Below are 27,618 nucleotides of genomic sequence, written 5' to 3'. Positions count from 1 at the left end.
TCTTTCGAGTACAAGGGACATGAAGTGATTTTTGCCTTTGGAATGGCACCGTAGAATATTAACAGAAGGGACTCCATTTATTTTCTCTCCAGTATCTTGGTCAAAGTCTCAACTAAAAATTGCAAATTGGAAAATCCTTTGAGAGAGGGATTCAGCAAGTGAAACTGTTTGAAGGTAAGTTTTATACTAGTTAGATGGAATGTAATGAGCCTTTGTTAGAGACCAAGCAGGCAAGTAAGTATTTAAGGCAAGAAGTATGTATGTACAAGCTCTCTTTTAAAGCACCTATTGGAAATCAGGTTCAGAATTTTCCCTGGCATTCTGACATTGACAAAATACCAAGCACATGGATTGATAGCAAAATAAAATGTATTTTCCCAAGAAAGAAAATGAGACTGCAACATGCAATACATAACTCAATATTGGGTTAAGAACAGACTCTGAAACTGGTACTGGAAAGTTGCTACACACATATTTATGTAGATATATAGACATAGATATGTGTGTATGTATTCATGTGTATATATTAATGCATCTATGGATGGGTATATAATGTGTATATGTAAAAACATACATGTATGCATATGTATATAATGTGTACACATGTGTGTGCATGCAGATACCATATATGAATGTGCATATAATGTATACGTGTGCATGTATGTGTATGTGTGCATATGTATGTGTGGGTGTATATATAGCTATATGTGTTTATATATGCACCCACACATACATATGCACAATACATATATACATACACACACATATTTACATATATATATACACACACACACACACACACACACACACACACACACATACACAGAGACAGACAGACAGAGAGTCAGGAAGAAACAGACAGAGACATACACAGAGAGAGTTTAAATTGGCAAAACTTTCCCACATTTACTGGGGAAGGGAGGGAAATAAGGTGAGGGGAAAAAAGGTGTTGTGTCTCTGGTTTTTTCGTAACCATTGAGAGAGTATAACTAACAAGAAAAAGGGGAGTGATGGGAAACCAAAGTCACCCTAACCATAAAGGATTAAACAAATTATTTTATTACCTAAGAGATTTGAAGGGAAAGATCTTTGGTTGTAAGGGACTGTGTTCTCTCAGTGCTTGCTAACCTTGGGGCTGTCGGCTTAGAACTACAAATTGTCTTTAGCTTGAAAAGAGCTTTTTAATATTTAAAATTATTAGTCTATATCATCCATGTAATTTCTTCAGCCATAGGGCTTCAATTCCCTTTGATGTGCATGGAGGTTCCAGCTGATCTGCCTACTACTCCTGCTGTCTCTTAGCCCTAAGAAAAATTTCTGTCTTTGGTAGAACTGGTGCCACTGATTTGTCTTCAATTCCAAAATAGTCTTTTATCCATTTCAATGCAGTGATTCTGAAGAATGTTTTTTTTTGTTCTTTCTTTTTTCCTCTCCTGAGGAGGGAATCCCTCATTCTAATTTGGCCATTTCTCCCTTTTTCTCCTCCCTCTTCCATTCACATTTTTATAAGCAACAAATCTTGATTTTAAAAAAAAAAAGAAAAACCTGCTATAGCCATAGCCCAGAACCTGTAAGTTTCTCTTGTTAGGAAAAGGATTCTTATTCCCTTATTCCTATTTTCAAGAGAATAAAACCTCAAGATCTACTAGCAGGAGAGTAATATATGAAAGAATCTTGTTACTTTATACTGAGGTTGGACCACACAGTTGGACTTTTCCTTGTAAAGTAATTCATTAGCTCCTATTAGATTCTAAGTCAAAAGTCCATCTTCTCCCAACTAGTTGCCAGGCTTCCAGCATAATTAGTGATGATGTCAAATTGATGAATTTGTAGTCCCCCAGGCTGTTCTCTTTTTCTTTTCATAAATGTTTGAATTTGTTATATTCTCAAGTTTCCGTTTTCAAGAAATTGCCCCAACATATACAAGTTTGTGAGTTTTTACATACATATGTGTGAGGAGAGCTTCAGAAGGCATCTGTTCCTGATTGGTAACTGGAAGCTGTCAGAATAGAATATAACAAAAACATTTATTTTATAAAGCACCTTTCATGCAGACACTTCCCAATAGACTACACATTATTCATCTTGATATCTTTTTAAAATGAAATATAGCCAATATCTAGAAACTAATAAGTACAATACCACAAGATTAAACAGATTCTGTAAAATGATTTCAGACAACTGAAATTTTTTTTGAAAAAGTATTCAATGGATAGCAATGAATTTCAGAAGTTAAAATCATAAAGATAAAGTGTTCTTATTCTGTATGACCATCAACAGATCTTTGACAACTCTAGCAATGCCATATCCCAAGAATGAAGAATAGGTGGTAATTACTTTCATAAAATACGAAGGAGCAGGGACTTCAATCTTATAATCCAAATAAAGCCCCTGAAGAACTAGGAGAAGCCTTGAAGTCAATCCTTCAGTTGATGAGAAATCAATGGATAGATAAGATTGCTGTGATAACATGGGCTTGACTTTATTTTGAGCTGGAAAAGAACAGGAACATTTTGCAACCATCTATAGTCTAGAGAGAACACCACTAGGAATGCCAGACAGCAGGCTTTACACTTATCAGTGCTGCAGTGACAAAAGTGTGAAGAAGTCATTCTGCCCAGCAGGCAATGAGTCAAGTATTAATCAGATGATGTGATTAAGAAAGACTTGTGGATATCCTGAAATTCATCAGGAACAAGAGAAGAAGAAAAAAAAATCTCCTCTGTGAATTGCCAAAAAGAAGAAAAGGGGAATAAGACCTAGAATCTTCACAGCAAAGACATGACTACCTAAATATATTTCAAGAAGAATTAAGTATATGATGCTAGTAGCCCAGAACTTAGGTTATAGAAATACCACTGCAACCTTCTGGAAGAGTATATTAATGAAGGACTATTCTCCAACATCTGCCATATCAGTAATCCCATTCAACCTTTCAGTTTGGTGGTATTTCAGGTACTGGAGTGAAATTGACCAGTACGTTTCCAGTTTGTCACCTTTTCCTTTGAAAAATGGAATCTACAGCGTGTCCTTTTTCAGGCTCATTTTTTGCTGTCAGTTTCAGAAATACGTGACAGTATCCATGTATCCATCTTCCGATGACTTTTATTCATGCAGAGGTGTGCCGCAATACCCCAATGAACTGAACCTTAAGACTAAATTCAGAGCTATGCTTTTTTCATGTTCCTGAAGTAAGACACCCATATAGTTACTTCTTCCTTGGTTTTGACTTGCAATCGTGGGAATTTCTTTTAGAGGGAGATTTAGGTACTCATGGAAGCTTAGTTTCAATGAATAATGTGGCCTTTGTTTTATATAACTGTAATGGACTTCAGTTTCCCTGTGTATAACATGAGATTACTAGACTACATGATTGCTAAGGTCACTTCCAGCTTTTTTATTCTGTCTTATAAAATGATCAAATAAAGGAGGGATTCGTGTGTATACTTGTAAAGGAGATCCAGTATGGTGTTGGGGAAAGAACATTTAACTTGGAGTCAAAAAAGAGAAAGACCTGGGAGTTAATACTACCTATTTTATTTCCTGGTTGTGTGACCAAAGGCTCTTGCACTGAACCTTGATTTCCTAATCTGTAAGATGGAAATAACGCTAAAAATATAATATGTACTTCACAAAGCAGTTGTGAAATCAAATGAAATGATGTATATTAAATGTTGTTGCAAACATTAAAGCACTGTGTAAATGGAAGTTACTAGAATTATTATTGCTATTATCTATTTCTTTTTTAGAGTAGTCCTGTGATTTTATCAGGTAGCAATTCTCAAACAATTTCCTTTATTGGCATAGATCCATACATTCTGTTCAATTTATAATTTTAGAGAGTTACCTTGGTTGAAGGCACAGAACCTGGAATCTAGTAGGTGTTTAAGGCACTCTCCTTCAATAACTTCCTTAAGTGACTTCCCAGGGTCAGGATGTCTGTAGTTGCCAGTGGTAGAAATTGAACCCAGGACTTCACTCTGAGGCCAGATTAATATCCACTACGCCATCTTGTGCCTCTTTTATTATTATCATGTTTACATTTGTTTTTCAGGCAGTCATGAGTGTTTCTATCTATTCTTTTCATTTCCATTATACACTCACTGGAGTGTGCTGAAAGCAACTTGTACTGGCTCATGAGAGCCAATTGTTAAATTTACAATCTGAACATTTACACTTTAGAAATCAGTAAATGCTCCAAATCAGAGCTTGATTTATTGTTTTCTTGATTGTCTAGACATAACAAATTGATGGGAGAAATGATAATGGTGCATATTAAATTTACAATTATGTTGTATGTACATTTCTTCCCCTCAGAAAGCTTGTTGTTGAATATTTACCAGCGCACCCCTATAACACTGACTATAATGATATAATCCTGCACTGGGATTCTGACTTCCTCCTACATGAGGGTGTGTTTCATCTACTCATAAAAATAACTCCAATTCATATAGTGCTTTGTTTCATAAAGTACTTTCTTCACAATAACCATATAAACTATTATCTCCATTATAGAGATAAGGAGAACTGAGATTGAGAAAATAATCCATAGTCTTATATGGTCATGGAGGTGTTAAGTATCAGAGTCAGAATTTGAATCCAGATTTCCTTGGATTAAAAAAAAATCATGATTTTATGTCTAGCGACAAGAGACATTAGAGATAATCTAGTCTACTCTTTTACCCACTGCCCCTTCTACGGCATCTCTGACAGGTGGTCATCTATTCTTTGCTAGAATATTTCAGCTGCTAGGAAGCTCATGTTATCAGATGACTTGGGTTCAAATCCTAGCCCTGCCATTTACTACGTGTTTGACCCTGGACAAGTAAATCGCTTCACCAATCTGGGCCCTGATTTTGTCAACCTTAAAATAAAGAAACCGTATCTTCTAGATAATATTTCAGGGTCCTTCCAGATCTAAATCCATACTCCTGTGATATTACCTTAGGGAGTAGCTTATCTTTTGTCTTAGACAGATCTAAAGCATAAGAGAGGTGTGTTCTAATACTTAAGCAAAATACTACCCCACCAAAATTCCACCCAATTTTTTCTAGTTCTATACATAGGAAAAATAGAGAATTAATAGTCAGGGGATTTGTGCAAATCTACCACTAACTACCTGTGAGATCTTTGGCAAGTTACTTACAATTTCTGAGTCTCAGTTTGCTCATCTGCAAAGTAAATGGGTCAGAGCAAACAATCTGTATGATCTCTTCCATTTCACTTCCAGTCAATCAATCATGTCTTCTCACTCTTCCACAGGACAGTCCTTCAAATATTTGAAGAGAGCTGTCTGACCTTAGTATTTCTTTCCTTTAGTGGTAAATACTCTGTTCTTATCAATGCCGAATATATCAGAAGTATTGTGCCCTGTGTACTAGATTCTATATTTCTTTCAATTTAATCCAAAAATTAAAATTAGCTCCGTTACTCCATTGCTTATAAGTAAGTCAGTGGTCAGCTAAAACTTCCACATGTTAATTGTGTGAACCAATGCCAAACCAAGTATCTACCATCCTGTATTTGCACAATTAATTTTTTTAACCCAAATGAAGGGCTTTGGATTTATCCCTCTTGTTTCATTATATTGGTTTAAAATTATCATTCCTGCCTGTTGAGGTCATTTTGAGTCTTAATTCTGTCCTCCAATATATTAGCTTTTTCTCCTAGTTTTGTATTACCTAAAGACTCTCTATATCTTTATACAACTTTCTGATGAAAGGGTTAAAAAAGACCAGGGACCAGGACAGAGCTCTGTGTTATGATAGTAGAGATTCCTTTCCTAGAGTTCTTGTTTTTGGTTCATTCATCCCTGAGCATATTTAAAATCTATTTCATTGAACAACCTAGTTTGCATCCAAAAGCATAGCATATATTTTACATGTGTAGTTTCTATCCTTATGGCTAATGATATTGAATATACCACTCAGAGGTACCTGGTGACACGTAGAGTCAGAAAGTCCTGAGTTCTGAGCTTCACCTTTTTTGCCTCAGTTTCCTCAACTCTAAATGGGTATAATAACAGAACTACCTCCAAGGGTTCTTTCGAGGATCAAATGAGATAATATTTGTCTTGTTTAGCACAGTTCTTGCACATATTAGGCATATATAAGAACTCATTCCCTTCCCTATCAGTCTTTAAGTCTTTTCGAGGTATCATTGACATATATAAAAGTAGATCTGAGACACTGAGTGCTGCAACTAATTATTTATTGTTTGTTTTTACTTCCTCATTCTATAGCTTAGCAGAAGGCCTTACAAACCCAAACACATATTTTAATTCCCCAACCTAGTTACATTGCATAAAACAAATGACAAGAAACAGATCAAAGTTAAGGTAGTGAAAATTAGAACAGGACTTTTTATCAATCACGAAAATTCTGGTATCTTCTCAATGATATAGGGGACTGAGAGAATACTGGTTAGGGGAAAGTGTGAAGAAAAACAGTGTATAACTACCCATACTCTTCCAATCAGTGTATGATATAGTTGTTTTTGTTAAGCCAATCTATGTTATCTTAGAAGAAAGAACACTGATTAGAATCAAAAGATCTCAGTTCAAATTCTATCACTCCTATTAATTATCAAGTCAAGCAGTCAACAAGCATTAATTAAATGCCTACTATGCACCAGGCACTCAGCAGATAAAGCACCAGGCCTGGAGTCAGGGAGACCTGAGTTCAAATCTAGCCTTAGATATTTACTGGCTGTGTGACTCTGGGCAAGTCATTTAAAGCCATTTACCTCAGTTTCCTCATCTGTAAAATGAGCTGGAGAAGGAAACAGCAAACCACTCCAATATCTTTATCAAGAAAACCCAAAATGGGGTCAGAAAGAATCAGACAGGACTGAAACAACTGAACAACAACACATGCCAGGCATTGTGCTAAATGCTATACCTGTGATAAATCATTTCACTGCATAGATATCAATTTTCAGACTCCATCTCTCATCACTGTGTCTTTGCACTGCTTGCTTCTCCCCACCCCCATGTCCTAATGCATTCTTTCTTTTTCTTCTTTCATAATCACTGATTTCCTTCCCATTCAAGTTAAGTATCAAGCCCTACACAAAGCCTTCCCTAATTCCTCTAGCTAGACATGGCCTCTCTTCCAAAATTAATTTGTATCATTTTGTATATATTAATATGCTTGTATATGTTTATGCTGCCATCTCTATTAGACTGTAAACTCCTTAAAATCAGGGACTATTTCACTTTTGTCTTTTAATCCACTGTTTCTGGAAACTAAGTGTTTAATAAACACCTTTTGATTGATTGTTGGAACTAAATGACTTCTGAACTCCAGCTTTAACATGCTACAAACTTGTGGGGTTTTTTTATTTAAAAAAAAATTTTTTTGACCTGTGTTCTTAACCTGTATTTAGGGGTTCTTAACCTGACATCTGGGAACTAGTTAATATATATTTTTGGTGACTGTATCTCAATACAACTGGTTTCCTTGGTGATCCCATGTATTTTATTTTGTGCATTTAAGGCTATTATTCTGAGAAGGATTTTATAATGAAAGGGAAAGAAAGGAAAAGAAAAAAGAAAGGAAGTGTTATATAATTGCGAAGAGAAGTAGCTTGATAAAGTGGAAAGACCAACAGAATGATAATCAAGAGACGTGAATCATAGGGTAGAACTAGGAATAATGACAGAAGTCGCCAAAGGACAAATTTAGGCTTGATATGAAGGGGGAGACATCTTTTTAATAATTAGAGCAATGGAAAAAAAATGTTATGGGATTCAAGTATTGGATTCCCCTTTGAAAGCAGACGGTCAAAAGATGCGTGACCAGTTGTCTGGTATGTTTTAGTGCAGATTGCTTTCTTCTGATATGGGTTAGAGTCAATGGTCAATGAAGTCCCTTCTGTTTTTGAAATTCTGAAATGTTGTGCATCTGTTTCTGACTCTGCCACTAACAAGCTTATATAAATCATCTAACCTTTTAGGGTTCAGTTTCCCTGCATTTAAAAAAGAGGGATTGGACTAGATGATCTCTTGGGTCCCTTTCTAGGTCCCAGGGACTATGATTTATGACTAAGAATTGTAACAGAATCCTCGAACAAATGTAAATAATTTGTGATTATGCATAATTTTGTATTGTCTAGAATCTAACCACTGTGTAGAAAATCTATTTATTACATAAAGGCTAATTCCTGAGGTACCCTTACAGACTCTGAATGAATGCTAACTCTTTAAGGGCAGGGATTGTTTAATTTTTGTGTTTGTATCTCTAGAGGCTAGAAAAGTATTTAGCTAAAAGGTGGCACTTTACAAATGCATATCGAATTAATCTAAGCTCAAAATCTAGTCCCATATCTTCTTTTCATGTATGAATTTCCTATATTATAAAAAGTGGAAGGTAGATGAATTTGGCCAAAGGGACTGGGGTGAGAAGAATCTGTGTCACTTACTTAGGGTTACTATGACCATAACCTTTTCTTCCCTTCACTTTTATGACTAAGCATAAATTCTTGTCATTCATCTTCTTGGGAAAGAGGGAAAGAGGAATGATACCAATGCTGTGTATTATGGTAGAAAGAGATCCATAGTTGAAAAGAACATTAGAGATCAATTAATCTGCCCCCCCACCCATTGCTTTACAGATGAAGAAAATCAGGCACAAAAAATTGTCCAATGTCACACAACTCGTATTTTGAACTCAAAGCTCATAGTTGTTTCACTATAGTACAGGGTACCAATAATTTAGATTAAAAAGTGAGAATGCTGCCATCATGATGCTTTCTCTGTGAATTGGGCAAAGATTGTGCTGCTCATTCATTCTCTATTCCCAGGAGTCAATGCTTCTTTAACTTGTATCCCTTAAACCTTTCTACTCAACAGTTCCCACTCAAACCATTCTCAGAAGCTTTTGCCCATTTTCATTCCACCTCAGTGACAGTGTCCCATTCAAATGTAAAACCATAAAACCCTAACAAGTAAAACTGATTATCACTCAAAATGATTTAAAAAGAGAAGCAAATTTCTGCAACTCATGGAAATCTAGGCAGGCTTGTGTCAACGGTCACCACTAGCTACAGCCACAAAGGCAACATTAAGGTTTGGGGCAATTCCTAGTACTCAATCATGCTTAGGTATGCTTGACCTTTAATCATGGCTGGAAAACTATTCTGGTTCCAGGGTTTTTTGATGTTTTGTTGGTCTTGTGTTGTTTAAAAAAAAAATCCATTCCTTCTGTTTCTCTGTGTTATTTGAACAGAGGAACCCTGTACACTTGTTCTTCTTTTTCAGCATGCACTGTGTGCCAGCTGAAGTGAAGACTATACCAAGGCATCAGGGTAGAAATGAAGTGAAGTTTGTACAGTAAAAGAAAAAGAAGAAATTTGTATATATAGCCTCATCAGCATGAAAATCATTTACATCAGTATTTTAAGCATCATATTTGTAATACCAAAGCTCAGATATCCTAATAATGGGATGATGTGCAACAGTATACAGTCTTGCTCCAAAGTATCCAGTATTCAAAAGAAGCCCTGTTTTCACTGATACGGGTATTCACACCATTAATGAAGATTACAAACAAATATTTGCTTTTTCTGAGTGACTTTCTTTCATATTTTCCTATAATATCACCACAGTCATCCAGCTGTTATATATACATCAGGAATTAGCATTTACGTAACAAATAGATTTTCTACACAGTGGTTAGATTCTAGACAATACAAAATTATACATAATCACAAGTTATTTACATTTGTTTGAGGATTCTGTTATGATCCTTAGTCATAAATCATAGTACCTGGGACCTAGAAAGGGATCCAAGAGATCACCTAGTCCAATCTCTCTTTTTAAATGCAGGGAAACTGAATCCTAAAAGGTTAGATGATTAATAGTATACACACACACACACACACACACACACACACACACACACACACACACACACACACATATATACATATATATATATACACATATATGTGTGTGTGTGTGTGTGTATATATATAATATTATATCACCATGAGGATACCATTAGAATGTATGTAATCAGTAATCACTAACTCTTTTCATGGGACAGGACCATCATACATTTGCCGTACATTTTTCATTGACACATATATCACTCCTTGGGTGTAATTCCTTGTTTACATGTGTTGCAGCCTATCTGTACCCACTATGCATATTTTTGTTTCGGGCTTTTGGGTGATCGTTGCCTACCATTTTTCTGAAATCATATTGTTCCATGACACAGTCATAAAATATTACTGAAAGACTATTAATGTTGAAAAAATGGGTCTTGGTTTCAAGAGAAGCTTGGGTTCCTTCAAGCTTCCTTGGCTTTCTTCAAGACTCATCTCAAATCCCACCTTCTTTAAGAGGACTTTCATTGTTCCTCCTTTCCCCTCCACCTACTAGTGACTTCCTTCTGTGATTATACTCCATTTACTCTTTATATCTCTTATGTTACATAGTTGTTTAGTTATTATCTCCTCTATTACAAAGTGAACTCATTAAGGGCAGGAACTGTGTATTTGCCTTTTTTCTATCCCTTGCATTCAGCAGAGTGCTTGGCACACAGTAAGCCCTTTGATAAATGCTTGTTGACTGACAAAGACAATTTGCAGTGTCCTGAAAGCAAGACAGACTGACATTCCTTTTGTTTAATTTTGGACTCTGACTTAAATTTTTGTTTAAGAGATAAGTATGTATGTATGTATGTATGTATGTGTGTGTATATATATGTATGTATGCATGTAGATAGTTACATATAGACAGAGAGACAGTTTTATAATTTGTCCATTCATCATCAAATCATAGCCTTGACAATAGCCATTCTTTATCCATCTGCTATTTCCTCTTTTCATAGTTACTTCAAATTCTTTAATATGATTGTTGAACTAAATCAGAAGATGTTTACGATGTCTTGCACTTGATGTATCTTTCACAAAAAGGAACATTTAGGGCAATGGTGTCAAACTCAAAAATCAATTCCAGGACTCCATATTGACTTAGAAAACTGCAAATTAATGTTACCTATATTTTAGTATTTTTATTTATTTAAAGTATTTTCCAAAGTAACTGAGGTTTAAGTGACTGAATTTATGGCCTCTAATAGAGGATCTTTGCATCTATAAGGAACTCTTCATCAAATTGGACACTACACTGGGTCTCCTCCATTACAAAGATAAACAGATTTGCTGAGCATACATCTCTCTGCTTTATGCTTTCCTTGATATTAATGACCAGAAAATCAATGAACAAGGTTCCTTATGTTATTATAGCTTTAAAGTAATCCTGTATAATTTTGATTTATTCACGGGAAACACATATTTTGGATGACAGCCTTGAAAGCTATTTTGCTTTACTCAATCAAATGCATTTTTAGAGTCAACTAACAATACATAAACTGAAATATTGCATTTTCTAAGATGACTATGGTGGAATATAATTTGCTACATTTTGCTGATAATCTTCTAATACTCCTGTCAAGGAAATAAATTATTCTCATATAAATTGCATACAGATAGGAAAAACTGGTCTATGGGCTGGCAGGTAGTAATGTTGTTATATCGCAAAGTGGTGTTTTAAAAAGTACTTACATGTTTGTTTGGTTGGTTGGTGATGTACTCTACCATCCCCAAACCCACCCCTTCAAGCATTCTACCAATCTACTCAATAAGTTTAGTTATTCAACAAGTTATTTAGTTATTTAATAAGGTTAGTGTTGGCTCCCTGCCCTCTACTCTTCTCCTTGTATCATCCTTGGAAACTTCACAATTCATATTGATAGCTTCTCTATTTACCTGAACTCTCATTTCCTTACCTTCCACTCCAGTAACATTTTGCTCCACTTTACTTTAGACATACATTGACATGGCCACATTTTAGACTTCAACAACTCTAAAATTACACTATTTCCAAAATCCAGCTTCTAACCTTTTGCCTCCTTTTGCTTTTCCTTTTGCCTCTCTGATTTTTTTCACATATGAAGTAGTTTAAGATAAATTCTAAGCATTCTTCTCTTTCCTTTTATCAACAATTCCAGGGGGCAGCTAGGTGGCTCCATGGATAGAGCACCGGCCCTGAAGTCAGGAGGACCTGAGTTCAAATCCGGCCTCAGACTAAACACTTCACACTTACTAGCTGTGTGACCCTGGGCAAGTCACTTAACCCCAATTGCCTAAAAAGCAAGCAAACAAACAAACAATTCCACTCCTTTCCCCCATATTTGTAGCAGCTGGTCTAGCCTTCTATCATTGAGAACACCAGGCATCTAACAGACTTCAGCTTTTCCTCCTCTGTTCCTCAACTATTCTCAACACCATTACCTTCTCTTACTTTCTTCCCTATGTTCAAATAGGAAATGCCACTACTCATTAATAATAAGCCTGCACCATTTCCCCACCCCACCCCATTCATTCCATTTCTTCAAGGACCTTGTTTAAACAGTAATCCCCTTTTCTTTTTTTATTTTAAAGCTCTCCCTAGTCACAGGAGCTTTGCTATCTGACTAAAAACATACTTATGTCTCCCCAGTGTTTAAGAAGAACAAAAAGCCTCTCCTTAAAGAAAGGGAATTAGGTAATCTAGTGAATAGAATTCTGGACTTAGAATAAGACAGGTATGAATTTAAATCCTTAACAACTTACTAGCTGTTTGACTTTGGTCCGGTCACTTTCCTTCTCTAAAAGTTTCATCATTTGTAAAGTGGGTATGATAAAAGCCCTTATCTCACAGTGCAGTGAAATTCAAATGGAATAACTTAAGGAAGTGCTTCACAAACCTTATTGTGGCACATAAATCCCAGCTATTCTTTTTTTTTTCTTTTTAACCCTTTTATGCCTTTTCTTTTTAAACTCCTTTGAAAAAGTTGTCTTCACTTGATAATGTGACCATCTTATCATTCAAAATTACCTGGATATTTTGTAATAAGTTTTGTACTTCTGCCATTGTACTAAAAAAAAATTCTCTTTAAGATTCTTAATGATTAAATTCACTCACCTTTTTTTTCAGTTCTCATCCTTCTTGACCATTATACAACTTTTGACAATTGGACCTTCATTATAGATAATTTCTTGTGCATTCACATCAGAGATACTATCTCTCCAGGTTTTCTCCTTATGACTCTGAGCACTTTGAGACTTTTGTATCACTTCTGTCTCCTTATTAACTTTATAACTTAATGGTAGTGTTCCCTTAGGGTCTCTTTTGACCTTCTTCCCTTTTTTCTCTAAACTTTCTCCTTGGAAAATTCATGCATTCCCATGGGTTAATCTCTATGTAGGTGATTCCCAAATCTAGTCTAGACCTCTCTTCCAAGCTTTAAACTTTTGTTTCTAACTATCTACAAAATGCATTTCTACCTGGATGCCTGTTTGGTACCTCAAAAATTTAACTTCTAAGACCACATTCATTAATTTTCTCCCAATATCTCTTGTGTCACTACTTCTATCTGTGCCAATATATACTTGAGTTCTCAGTTTCATAACCATAAAATCATCTTTGACTCTTTTCTTTCCTTCACCTCTATTTCATCAACTCCATCTCTGCAATATTTTCCCCATCTGTCCCTTTCCTTATGTTCCATCTGGAATGACTCTGTATGGCCTCATTAGGATTCACTTATTTCAGTAGCCTCTTCACAGATCTTTTTACCTCCACCTTCTCTCCTGTCTAATCTACCTTTAATGTCATGGACAGAATATTCTTTCTTACAGCTAGAAGGGATTGTGTCACTTCTCTGCTGAAAAATCTTCCATGACTCGCCGTTGCCTCCAGAGAACTTTACAAATTTCACTGAACTCAAGGCTGTTGATAATCTGATTTGTACTACCATGATTTTTCATCCTTAACTCACTTTACTCTTCTCTAAATATTCTATTCTTGAGAATCTGAACAAAACTCTAGCCCTTGCTAAATACAACATAATTACACTTCATTGCCTTTCTCTCAAACTGCTTACTATGACTGAAATGTCCCCCTTCCTTATCTTTGCCTAATTTTAAAGCTCAACCCAAATGCCACATCGTATAGAAAAAGCTTCCCTGATCTTCTGGATGGCACTGACTTTCTCCCTCAAACCTCACATAGCACTTTCTTTTGTCATTCTCTAACAATTTATCATGTAATATAATATTTTAACACTATCTTTTGGTGTCTCATCATTCTTTTGATTGTAAAATACTGACTGCCCCCCCCTTGGCTTAGAGTCCTACTTTCCTCTGATGGGCTCATAATTCTGAAGAGGTCTGATGTACTCGTTGTTGTGAGAACTACAGGTGCCGAGGACTATGGAGGCTCTCTGGCTGGCTCCTCTGTTCCTCTTTGCTCTCTTCTTCCATCACCTTCCCTAAGAACAACCCTCCCTATGACCCCATTTTCATGGATTGACTTTTTAAAATTGTATTCAGCTGAAATTTTTCCACAACTCTGAAAAGTAAAAGACTACATCAAAGGAAATCAGTTTTAACATGACCCACCTATACCATCCCAGGGAAAAGTCAAAGATCATTAGACATTTGTCTGGTCAGCAATCCCTGTTGATTAGCTGCCAGAATCCAGGCCTTTGTAGGTTGCATGATGCATCAGTGACAAGGTTTCCAAGAACAGACTGTGTGGAGCCCTTGCTATTACTGTGTCTGTCCTGTATGTGACAAAGGCATGTCCACAGTTCTCATTGTGGCTTAAGAATACCCTGCAATCTAGTGAAAGCATGGTTAGCTCTGTTATATCGTGGCCTACCCAGAACTACTTTAGCCTAACTCTTGCTAGTTTTTAAAGGTCAATGGAAGATGTCATAGGACTCCAAAAACCACTGGTGTCACTATTTCTAAATGCTGTGTCATTTTATCAGTATCATGTGTTAATTATTTAGACATAAATTCAACAAATGCTTCATCTTTTCCCAAGACCACTTCAGAAGACAAATCCTTGTGTATTCATGTACTTTTCAATTCTTTACAACTTAGAAATTGTTAACATACACAAAATTGAGTGTTTTGTGTATGGTACTCAACTCCCCAAACAGATTATAAGGTCCTCAAGGTCAGTAACCAGTAGTAACTAGTAATCTTGGCTTTTGGGGAAGCTTGACAAAGTGTACTCAGAGCTAGCAGAATGAAATGTGCTCTCAAATCCGATTTTAAAGACAAATATAGAAATATATGGGGTTGTAGACCCTGACAACAACTTTATGTAAGTAGGACAGAGACCCTGGAATATTCAGGCTTCTGTTAGAGAGGCTGATGGGTCTGGGGGGAGGGGAGCAGAAGTTGCAGAGAAGAGTTCACCTGGGGTACAGTCACGTAGGGGAAGAACTGTGCCATCTGGAAGCTTCTTAGTCTAATTATTCTTGCTAACTAAGTGCTTAGTTTATTTGTTTCTGTTCTGCTGAAATTATATAAATTATCAGGGTCCTCTATGTCTTTGTGCCTTGAAATGAAGTCTGGTTGCCTGCCTTTAGTTGCAACCCTGGAGTAGCTGTTTTAAGCCCATTTTTTTTTATCCCGCATGAGGCCTAGTATAAGTCTACCTATAGTAGGCTAGAAATGTTCTAGAACTAGAAATGTTCTAAAACTAGAAAACGTTAAATTGATAAGCTCTCAGAAAATTAGAATATGGACTAAACTAACAATTTTCCAAGTTCTCTCCATATCTTATCATATCTATTAGAATGTGTTAAAATTAATAAGGGGGGGTGAGGCAGAAAGTGCTGCTGCCATTTATGCAAGATGATCTCTCCCTTTTGGAGTACTTACCTTCATTCTCAAATCATTCCCGTTATAGATGTTTGGCCCATGTGGAATCCCCTTGTGTAAGTAACAATCTAAATAGTTATTAATCTCTTCATCTTTGGGATTCCTCCACTTATATTCTATCTAGACAGAAGAAGTCAGAATTTTTCTGGACTCACTTTCATTATAAGTAAAATAGGTAGTTTGGACTAAATAACCTTTAAGATTCTTCCTAGCTCTATCTATCATTCTTAAAACTGGAAAATTGATATTACATTTATAAGAAACTACAATCATTTGATCCTTTTCATTTTATTTTTATTATATGTCATACCTCAAGCTTGGAATCATTCTGATCAAATCAATCCTGGTTTCTTGGCTAATGTCACCTGTAGCATGAATGGTTGTTTGATGGATTCTTAGAAAGTCATCCATTACCTTAAAAAAAAGTCCTGTCTTAAAAACTAGAACTATTTGCTATACATCTAACTAGAGAACCTGGATTCTTCCTGAAGTAAAGTTGCATTACAAAAATCTGGTGCATGACCATGATTCTTCTTTATATAAAATCCTTTCATAATACATCTATTGTTTATGCAAGTTTCTTCTTAAATGACAGGTTCAGACAGTTCTATTTATGTGCCCCTAAAAAAAAAAATACTGAAAAAGTTTCTGTCAAGTCCTTCCTAAGGCTTCAATGTCTTAGTAGATTTTGTGGGTAACAAAACATTTTTATCTGTTTAAGTTCTACATGGAGTATTGATTTGATATTAGCAGAGTTTTCAATTTGAACATTAATGTAGATTTATTTCAGAACATATGATCACAGGTTTAGTGTAGGAAACGACCTTAGAGATTGTCTAATTCAAACCCCTCGTTTTATAGATGAGCTAGCTGAGGACCAGAGAGATGAAGACATGTACGTGTGGTCTTATTACTGAGTAGCCCCTACGTTGATATAATTGATATGTTACCATTCCCATGCCTGCAAAGAGTTGTTTAGGTCTCTTAGTGTTCATTTATGTCACCTCGTTATGATGTCCAAGCGGTCCCACCAATACTTTGGTGTTACTGTGAGCAGTTTGTAGGTGACAATACTGAATGGATGGAGACAGAAATGTCACCCTGTCAGAAGATGAATGAGCTGAGCTTGCATGATGTGAACCACGGCTGACAGAGGCAAGGAAGAATCAAAGAGTGAACAACTTTTGACAACACACGCTTCCCAGCTCTGACCACTGTGGATCTACATGATTATCTCCAGACAAAATAACTGTGAGTAAAAGGCTTACATACTCTTAAATTAAACACAGCAGGGTTTTAGTAATCTCTGTTTGCATTTTACTTTCTGTTAAGAAGGAAATTGCTTGGACTTGGAACATTTCATTTAATGGCATTTTTAGTTACCTTTTGTACTTTTAATGCCATAGTCTAAATTCACTCCAAATTACCCAGCAAGGCTTAGGAAACTTTTGTCCCTTTTTATTTATTGTTTTTTTTTTAATTGCAGTAGCTTCCTTACCAATTTTAGTAAATTAAATGTGTTTTAAAACATCTCGGTTCTTGAAACCTAATTATCCCAATCTCTGGGTGAAGTATAGCAAACAATATAAACCCCATTTATGTAATTTATTTTGCAAAGGAAAATAATGAAATGCAGTTGTGCTAATGATATACATGTTTGTATTTTTTCCCCTCCCAAATACAACTTAGCACAAATGCATCTTTTTTGAAACAAAAGCTTTGAAAGCATCTGGGGGGGTTGGTTTGGTATGTCCACATACTGCTTTTAGGAGAATGAGGTAAACTGCATAATATTATGTTCCTTCTGAATATCATGAAGTGCTTTTGTTGAGTTTTCTTCCCTTTCTAACCAACCATCATTGAGTATTATGGGCTGTCACCCACAATAAACTGTGAAAAAAGATCATGACTTGTAATTGAAATGTGTAAATAGGAAGAAAAATATGGAGGTACATTAGGAGCTGAAGTGCCATTCATTAGAGCCCAGCAGAGGGAAATGCAATGGTCAGGCTATCCAGAATCCAGAGAACTTTGGTTAAAATTCAGGTTTTCTTGGTTAAAACTCTTGTTGGGATCCTGGTTCAAGACCGTGAGGTTTTGAAAAATGAGAGTCCGCTGCAGTTTGTTTTCTTTTTCTTTTTCTAATTGTCATGATCAGATTCTATTTCTATGTTTGTAAAATGAAGGAGATTAGACTAGATGATTAGTCCCCAACCTTTTCAAGGCTGACTCTTTTTAATATAAAAAGCTTTACATTCTATTAATTCTCCAATGCATATGCCTGTTGATTACAAAATGAGCATTGACAAAAATAACTATGACTTTAATATTGTTTTTTACATGAGTTTGTATTTTATTTTTCAAAACAGTACCTAGATACATTTGAAAAGTAATTATATATGTATGTATATATTTTAAATATACACATACACACATGCACACACACATAAGTATATATATATTATATATATAAATATACTATTTCATCTAAAAGAAGATATGCTTTCTTACCTATTTGTACTTAGTTATATTGAATAAAATTTTTGGAGTCAAATGATGCAAATATTAGTGTTTGATGAACATATCTATTCACAGAGCTCTTGAGGGAAGTACAGAATAGTGGAAAGAGAACTGTCTCTGGATTCAGAGGGCTTGGGTTCAGATCCTACGTCTGAAACAATATGATTTTGAGTAAATCATTTATCCTCTTTGGACCTCATTTTCATCTGGAAAATGAGAGGGTTGGACCAGGAGACCTCTGAGAGTTCTTTCAGCTTTAGATGTTTGATGGTGTGATCCCTTCTTATAAATCAGGTCTTGGGCCAAGCCACATTTTTGGAACCTGTGAGCTAAATTACTTCAAACCCTGCAAGTGTTAAGAAAAGTCTTTATCCAATGTATTTCATCCCATTTTACCAAAGTAATTCTTTTTGATGAATCAGTTATCTAGAGTGTTCATTGTCAATTGATTGACTACAGACAAAGCCATGCCTACATGATAGTAACCTTGGCCATGGCAGCAAATTTACACTATCAGGTTGAGCAAGGTAATAACATAGGGAGGCAGTCAAAGGAAGGGGCAGGTGGTGAAAATGAGGCAATTCTTGCCTGATGGTGCTAAACAATCCTGGAAGCTATACACTGATAGATATAATGAGATTCTACCATCATTCAAGCAAAGAGTGTGGGATTCCCCCTCCTCTCTTCACACATTCCACTCAGCCTGCATGTTTTATAGCATTTTGCTGCTCCATCCCCCACTTAAGAGATGATATTGATATTCATTCCAACTTGATTTCACCTGTTCAAAAATTGTGGAGGTATAAGGCATAGGGGAAAAGCACACAATGAAATTTATTGTGGGACCACAACCTTTAATTGGTCTAAAAAGTAAACTTGAGCTAAATCATTTCAAAGTATATCTTTTCATCTTAAGAGACTCTTACCAGCTAATCTTCAATATTTTCAAAGACATTTTTCCTTTGTATTTCAGGTCCTGCTCTCATACTTTTTAACTTTTTGAGGAGAGATGCCTTGTGATTTTCACCTGCCACCTGCCAAAGAGATTCCTATAGTTGGCTCATTCCACATCTTCATTATATAAACAGTTTTGATTGCCTGGAATACATAACTTGCAACTTAATTCAATCTAACTGCTACTTTATCTAATTCAATACACTCATATTCTTTTGTATTATTGCAGAGCTTCTTTTAGTGACTTCTTCAAATATTACATAAGTTAAAAACCATTATCGGGCTGCAAGTTTTACAGTAAGAAAAATGTATGACTTTATTTAAATATAAAAAAAGGTCAAATGTGGAATCTGATGTTTGACAATGCTCTTTTAAGATCTGTGGTGAAAAGAGCAGGAAATGTGAGGTTATATCTACCATGGAAATTAAACATTACATCCATAGTACAAAATCAAAAATGGTTTGCCTATTAGCTAGTACATGTTTATTTATGCAGAACTGAGAAGATCTGAATTTCAACTTATCCTCTCAGGTTTACAGACATTTAAGCACATTATTAGGAACTGTGATTATTCGGCACACCAACACTCAGGTATCACCCAACTTCATTACTACCTGATTAATTAACCTGTTTAAAGTGTGAAAGTTGGCACCTTGTCATTAGAATCCATGGGAATAACTAATGAGAAACTATGAAATAATTTGTTCCTCAATTAAAAAACCTGAAAGAAGAGGTTTTATCTCATTATTCTTGTTTCCTGTTATCACCTATACAAAGCCAAGAAGATTTTGTGAAACTTACTGTCTAAAGAGAATTGGCTATGTAAGATCTCAGGAAACATTTCACAGGTCTTTAATAAAATGTGGTGTTATTCAACACCAATAGGTAAGCCAAGAAGGTTCCTAGGATAATATATTCATTATAGAGCATCAATTGAAATGCTAGTCCTTTCATGTGATACCTGGGTTAGGGCTTCTAGGAGGCTGCAGCACAAGAAATGGTGGAAGAAAGAGAATCTTCACTAAATTTAGGTCTGTCTAAAAAAGACTCAGAAATATCACTAGTGATAATTAGTATTAAATGATGATTGAATTTTGACTTATTTCCATACATTAAAAAATGTAACCTCAAATGAAAAATTCCCTTGAAGTGACAGACTTAATGTAGTTGTAACATTCTGTTATTACTCCAATAAGGCAAAAAATCGTCAGTGATATTAACCTCAAGCTTTTTTTCAGTTGTCCAAATTAGTGAGGTCAGAAGAATGATATGATATTTGGAAGGAATATCAACTGAGATTTTTGCAAGTGGGTCTATTTCTAAGTCTTAAATATTCTCTTTCAGTCATTCTTAGAATTCACCTTTATCAATGGTGGAAAAAATTTTGGATTTTAATTAATTATTTTTTTCTTTTTCTTTTTTGCTGAACACAAAGGTAAAGAAGTCAAAAGTCATACTTCAAGGTAAAGTAAATATAATATTACATCACTTATTATTTTATATAAAACTTTCCTGTGAGTAAGATTGCTTTGAACTATATTAGGACATGGCTTACTGAATCCATCCAATGTTAAATTAGACATAAATGAAGGCAGATGGTAATTAGTTGTATATCCCTACATTAATTAAAAAAAAATCCTAGATCATGGCTCTTATTTCCCTGAGTAAACTTTTAAGCACAGGTCACCTTGTTTTAATGAAAGAAATGCCTAAGTTTATAGATCCTATGAACTTGCTTCCAAAATCAAGATGTCATAATGATAGTCTCAGAAGGTCAGAATGGCAACACTTCACTAATCCACTTGAATAAAAGATGTCATAACAGTTTTAGCTTTAGACTCAATGACACCCCCCACCAAAAAAAAGTCCTTTGAAAGGAAGAGGTACATGCATCATCTGTAACCTGGATAGAAATTCAAATGCAAAGAATGCATATGTAGTAGTTGATCCCATACTTACTACCAAAGAAGAGTGGAATACATTAAATAAAATGTAATTTAAAAGTATATTAGTTCTGTAATATATAATATTAGGTAATCAGCTTCACAGAAGTGAGAAGAAAATTTAGAGGTATGGAATAGTTTTAATTGGGTCAGTTTCAACAATACAATATGTGAATTTGTAAGGCAAACTAAGATACTTAATACAACTCAACTATGTTTTTTTGAGTATGATGTTGTTCCACACTATTGGAAGTAGTAAGGCAGTGACTGGAGGACCTGTAATAATATTTACTTGTGATAATATAGACAGGATCAGTGTTTCAGGTATGGTTTACGCTTATATGAATTCTAAGATTCATTCCATTTGTAAGATTCTAGTTTTCTATTGACAGATAATATAATGAATTACCAACTAAAGTTGCTACATAAAACCTTCCACAAGCAGAAAAATACAGCTCTATTTATCTAAGTAAATATACATGTTATCTTTATAGTTAGAAATTATAGGTTATAAAATATTAGTCATGTGAATGTTTAATCATAAAAATAATTTAACTGTATAGGAAACATAGAAGAACTGTGAAATTATTTTTAAAAAGGTATCTACTAATAAAAAAGAACAAAAAAGTGAAGATGGAATACAGTCAGGGCAACTTTCTTAGCTTTTTGGTGTAAAATAACATATTTAAAACTTTATAGCCATGCTAAATTTGGGAGAAACATTTTTTTTCAAATCTATATTATTTCAAAGTAAAAGACATCAATATTTCTAAGTGGCATAGTAGATAAAGCACTGGGCTTGGAATAAGGAAGACTCATCCTCTTGAGTTCCAATCCAGCCTCAGACACTTACTAGTTGTGTGACCCTAGACAAATCACTTAACCCTGTTTGCTGTAGCTCTCCTCTTTAAAGTGAGCTGGAGAAGATAGCAAGCCATTCTAGTATCTTTGCCAAGAAAACCCCAAATAGGATCACAAAGAGTTAGGCATGACTGAAACGACTCAACAAAATTTCAACTGGTACAGTAAACTTTAAAATGTGGGAAGTACTAAAGATTTTGAAAGAGGTAGGTAACATGAACAATTAAACTTGGAGTATTATGGATGATAAGAGAAAATTCTTAAATTCAGTAATGAACTTGAGGCTCTATAATTGTGAGCAATAAGAAGGGAGAGGATGAAAAATCCCCACCCCCACCCCCAGAGCTTAATAGAGCAACAGAACAATTCAGCCTATAGATGAAGCATGCATCCTGGACAAATGCATCAGGGACAAATCAATTAGGAATACGTAAAGTACACATTGAGGAGAATGTGTTCAAACAATAGCCATCATTAGAATTTACTCTTCTTCAATATTAAACATTTCATATTTATATGTTCTAGACCTTATCTAACATGTAATAGACACCCAAATATTTAGCATAAATTCCTACATGTGTTTTGTGCAATTAATCCTCAGATGGTGACCAACATCAACAGAAAAAATATGCAATATATGTAGATAAAAATATAAAAATATATGTGTGTGGTTTAGATAAACTGTCTACATACACACATACATATATGTATATAACAGACTATATATAGAAAAATGATAGATACATCTATGATAGATATACAGAGATAGATTTGTGTATAGATAAGTATGTATAGAGAAAGAGAGAGGGGGGAAAGAGAGAGAGTCAGGGACAGGGAGAGGGGCAGTGAGCTATAGTAGACAAAAGTCTAGCTTTGCAATGAGGAAGATAGGTTCATTTCTTGCCTTTGAAACATGCTGCTGCCTGGGAAGTTATGGATGAGTCACTTTATTTCTATGAGATACCTTCTCCCTCCCCTGGGAGCTAAGATTCTAAGGTAAAGAGAAGTTGTTGATTTGAAATAAGAGACAGGATTGTAGGAGCTTCTTCACAAGGCTGGAGATGTCTGTGTGTATATATATATATATATATATATATATATATATATATATATATATATATATATATATATATATATATATATATATATATATATATATATATATATATATATATATATATATATATATATATATATATATATATATCTCTGTGTGTGTGTGTGTGTGTACCTATGTACGCAATATGCACATGATAGATATAAGGTGAACCTTATATCTTAATATTGAATTTGGTCTCTATGTTCATAGAGATATAGTAAAGGAAGATTGCCAGAGTCAGAGTGATTTTGTAGGCTGTAACATTGTAGAACTATTGGTGTTACTTGTATCCATCTCTGTCCTGAGAAGAAGTATTACTATTGCTTAATCTTATCTTTAGCATAAAGCTGAAGGGAGTCTATTATGTGACTAATTTTCTTTGTTTTCTCCAGGGGGTTACCTTCTCCAGCATAGAAAAGAAGTAAGACAGACCAAAAACATAAAATAGCTCTCCCACTCATCAGTCCCAGTTACCTGATGCATCTATCATGCCTTGCTTCCCTCTCTTCCAGTTCCTGTCATGCCCCTCCTCTCGTACCTTTTGAGGCTCTGGGCTGGGATAGTGTATCAACAGGGCCCACCTCTCTTTCCTTCATTACTGTGGCTCTTTTCATAAATATAACTCATGCCATCCCTCACACGTTCTGATCAGCCAGATTAGGCTGAATTGGAAGCCATGGATGTGAAGGTAAAACTTTCCCAAACTATTCTTAAGAGTAGTCCCACTCCCCCTAACCTGAAAGCAATAACTAAGTGGTATGGAAGATTTTTTTTTTCTGTGGGGACAATTACTGTAACATTCCCTTTATGTATTTGTCCAAGAGACCTATCCATTGATACCAAAAACTCAATGTAAGAAATGGAAATATAGGAATAGAAACTTGTCATGCAATTATTTAACAGTATCAATTAAGTCTTCTTTCTAAATGGGAGCTTTTAAAGAAGAATTCCCTATATTTTCATTTTCCTTAGTTAAAGAAAATAAATGCATTTTATTTTAATGAAGTAGGAGTATTGTAGAGGCAAGTGTCTTGAGTGAATATATTCAGCAGGACTTCAATACTGAAAGAAATATAATTATCAAATTCTGCCTTAAATCTATCTGGACAACATCAACTTCATATTATTTCAGAATGATCACTTTTGAGCTTTTCCCAGTAATGCTTTCCCCTATACACGCGTACGTACACACACACACACACACACACACACACACACACACACACACACATATATACACAAACACCTTTACCTCTAATATTACCTTTCACCTACTCTGCATATATCTGGTACATACTTGGTTATCTACCTATTGTCCTCCCCAGTAGAATATAAGTTCCTTAAAAGCGTGAATTGATTTTTCTTTTTTCTTTTTATCCCCACCTCTCAATACAGGAACATAGTGAGCACTTATTAAAAAAAATATGAGTTGATTATAATTGATATTCCCAAAATATTATCAGAAGGCCACCTGTCTCTAAATATCAATAACCTTGCTAGGTATCCCTCTTGATCTGATGATACTAGATTTTCACACATGTAAGGTCATGTTATAAACTTCTTTTTCTTACTGTACATATGGAACAGACAAAAAACAATCTAATAGCCTAAACTGTTGAGATATGAAAGCTACTTGTTTTAGGGGACTGGGTTAACTCTGTTTAGCCTGCAGGCAATACAATTGCATACCACAAAATGTTGAAACCTACAAAAGAAGTTATTATAACTCCTCCTCTTGTCTGTTCTCTGACTGGTAAGAATTCCTGTTGGACTGACAGTGGGAAGACATCAGAACTCTTGTTATGTATCTGTCAGTTCTGAGCAAGGTACCAGCCTATTTCCAATGTAAGGAGCACAACTTGTGACCACTGGACACCTTCCACGTCTATCTTTGAAGCAAGCCCTGTCTATGTAGGGGATTACAAAGTGGGAATTGAATTTAATCTCTATGGTTTTGTGATTCTATTGCTGTCATGTTTAGAGTGCCTAATTAAGTTAACTTTTCTACACGTCAATTTCTTAACTTGTGACGTCAGGGTCCCACCACCTTCTCCTTGCACAGCTCCAAATTAGGTAGTAAAAATTCATTCAGCAATGCGTTTTTTCATGGCTTAGAAAAAAAATGCTACATTAATTTAAAAAAAGCATAATAATTATTTTTCTCTTGACAACATCAAAATTACTTATGTTTCAGATTGTGGATTCTTCCATGATTTTTTTTCCAGTTCACACCTTTTCTCTTGGCTCAATGATATACCTTTAATTTCTAAGTGCTGGAATTTTGAAATAAATTGCAAAACAAATCAATCTCTGATAGATAAATGAAAAATGTGTAACGAAGCTAAAAATATCCTCCACGAAGGTGCTAGTTGGCTGTGTTGCTTAGCTACCCATGACCACACAGCCTGACAGCATCATGAACTCCCAGGCAGAGCTGGGTATAATTACCACCCAGATTTCCATTTCATTTGGTTCCACTTACAAAAATTGAGAATTTGGAAATGGGCATAATTCAAAGATTTCACTATTATGAAATAAGGAAAATTTCTAACTGTTCTCATTTCGTGCCTAGTATATGTTCAAATGGAGCCATGCACATTTCCTCTACATTTTTCATAGGGTGGAACAATGGCATTTTCAAAGACAGCCTTGTGTTTCAAAAGCAATCAGCTTTGTTGAGGGGGGAAAAGTGCCTTTTTCTCTTCATCTTTTTCATCTTCATCATTTATTTTTGCTTTAAATACAAATGAAGCAATTTGAAGAACAATAAAGATTGCTTTACATTCTTTCTAAACTCCAAAACAGTGGGTTTTTTTCCACTGGAGGTGAGAATTCTTTCATGCAGCTCTCCTCAGTTCTAATTTTTAAATGGAGGTTAATTTCTCAAACATCTTAGATGATTTACCAGAGTACTGTGCACAGAATACAGTAATTCAGCTCATCAGACAACAAAGCCCATTATCGGATATTACCAAGTCTCTACTAAAAGACATGGATAAAGGAAATGCAGAGATTCATATCCCTTCATAATTAACACACATAGCTTTGAGTGCAGATTACAGTGGGATTATGTTGAATTAAAGAAGTACATTTGATGCTCGTTTTATAGATTTCTTATTGCTTATCATGCTTATCTGAAATATAAATGCATGTATTTAATGTCATAAACATATAATTGAAACAAATAGCAGAAGTCTATTTATGCCATCTAAAAGCAAAAAAAGATTGAGTTCCAAGTACATTCTCAGTCATTTGCTGAATTAAGATTTACCATTTTGAAACATTTAAAACTCGGGCTTTTTGAGTAGCTAAATTGTTCCAGGGCCTCTACTTGCCACACCTAATGATTTTTGGTCAGGATGATAAGAATAGTTTTTGAATGATTTTTTTTCATTTTTGCAGGACGTGGTGTATGGCAGGTAAAACAAGTCATCTTTTTATAACTCTTGTGAACTTCATTTCCTACATTTAAATGGGGCCTAGTCATCCTTTGGAAAGAGAAAAAAAGGGTTTACATTGCGTGCAATGAAAATTTATAATTTTGTGGGGTGAGTTTGTCAGGAAAATTAGACAATGTGATCTTAGACCTTTCAAGCTGCAAGAACCTTAGATGAAACATAGTTGAGCCTTTTTTCAGAGAAGTCTTCTAACAATCATTCTAACAAAACTTCTCTGGCTCCTTATTACCCATAAAATAACACACTAAGTCTTTAACTTGGCATTTAGGGCCCACTCTAATATGGTGCCAACCATTCTTTCCAGCCTTATTTTATTCTACTCCCTTTACACAGTCCACATTTTTAATCAAACCTGTACTAATGATTGTTCTCCAATCTTATTGCTCCATCCCACCTCTGGGAATCTGTGAGAAGTTATTAATTATACTGATGGTCATTTTTCCTCATCTCCACCTGTTCATACCACCCTCTTTCTTCAACACCCAGCCTTCCTTATGGTATGTCTTAACTGCGCTTTGCCTAGTCACCTCTTTTGACTTAATCCCATTCCAATTTATCAGACTCAAATTGATACTGGTCTTATCTTTCTCATTAGATGGCTCATTTCATCAACAACCACTTGAGGTAGGTGCTACAATTATGCCCACTTTAAAGAACAGGAAAGTGAGGCAAATAGGGGTGAAGCGACTTGTGTAAAATCTCACAGCCAGTAAGTGACAGGGATGGTATTTATTGACTTATGAATGCCTTTATACCTAAACTCAGGTAATGTCAAGAAACTCATTTTCTGTTGTCTGTCTCGGACCCCTTCTTAAGGACTACTTTAATGTCTTATGTAAAATAGATGATCAATAAATGTATATTGAATTGAATTGAAATGAAATGCCTATAAACCATTAGTAAATTTGGGGTTTTATCTAGACTTTGGATGGCAGTGCTGTCTTTTATATAAAAGTTGACATTCCTTTCACCATTCAGATAGGTCAATGATTATATAATTCAAGTGATAGTTTCCATACATACTTCACACTATTCCCCTTCACTCACTCTATTAAG

The sequence above is a fragment of the Phascolarctos cinereus genome, unplaced genomic scaffold (genome assembly GCF_003287225.1).
Source record: "Phascolarctos cinereus isolate Bilbo 61053 unplaced genomic scaffold, phaCin_HiC Scaffold_726;HRSCAF=1367, whole genome shotgun sequence".
Classification (NCBI taxonomy): domain Eukaryota; kingdom Metazoa; phylum Chordata; class Mammalia; order Diprotodontia; family Phascolarctidae; genus Phascolarctos; species Phascolarctos cinereus.
This window is presented reverse-complemented; position numbering follows the sequence as displayed.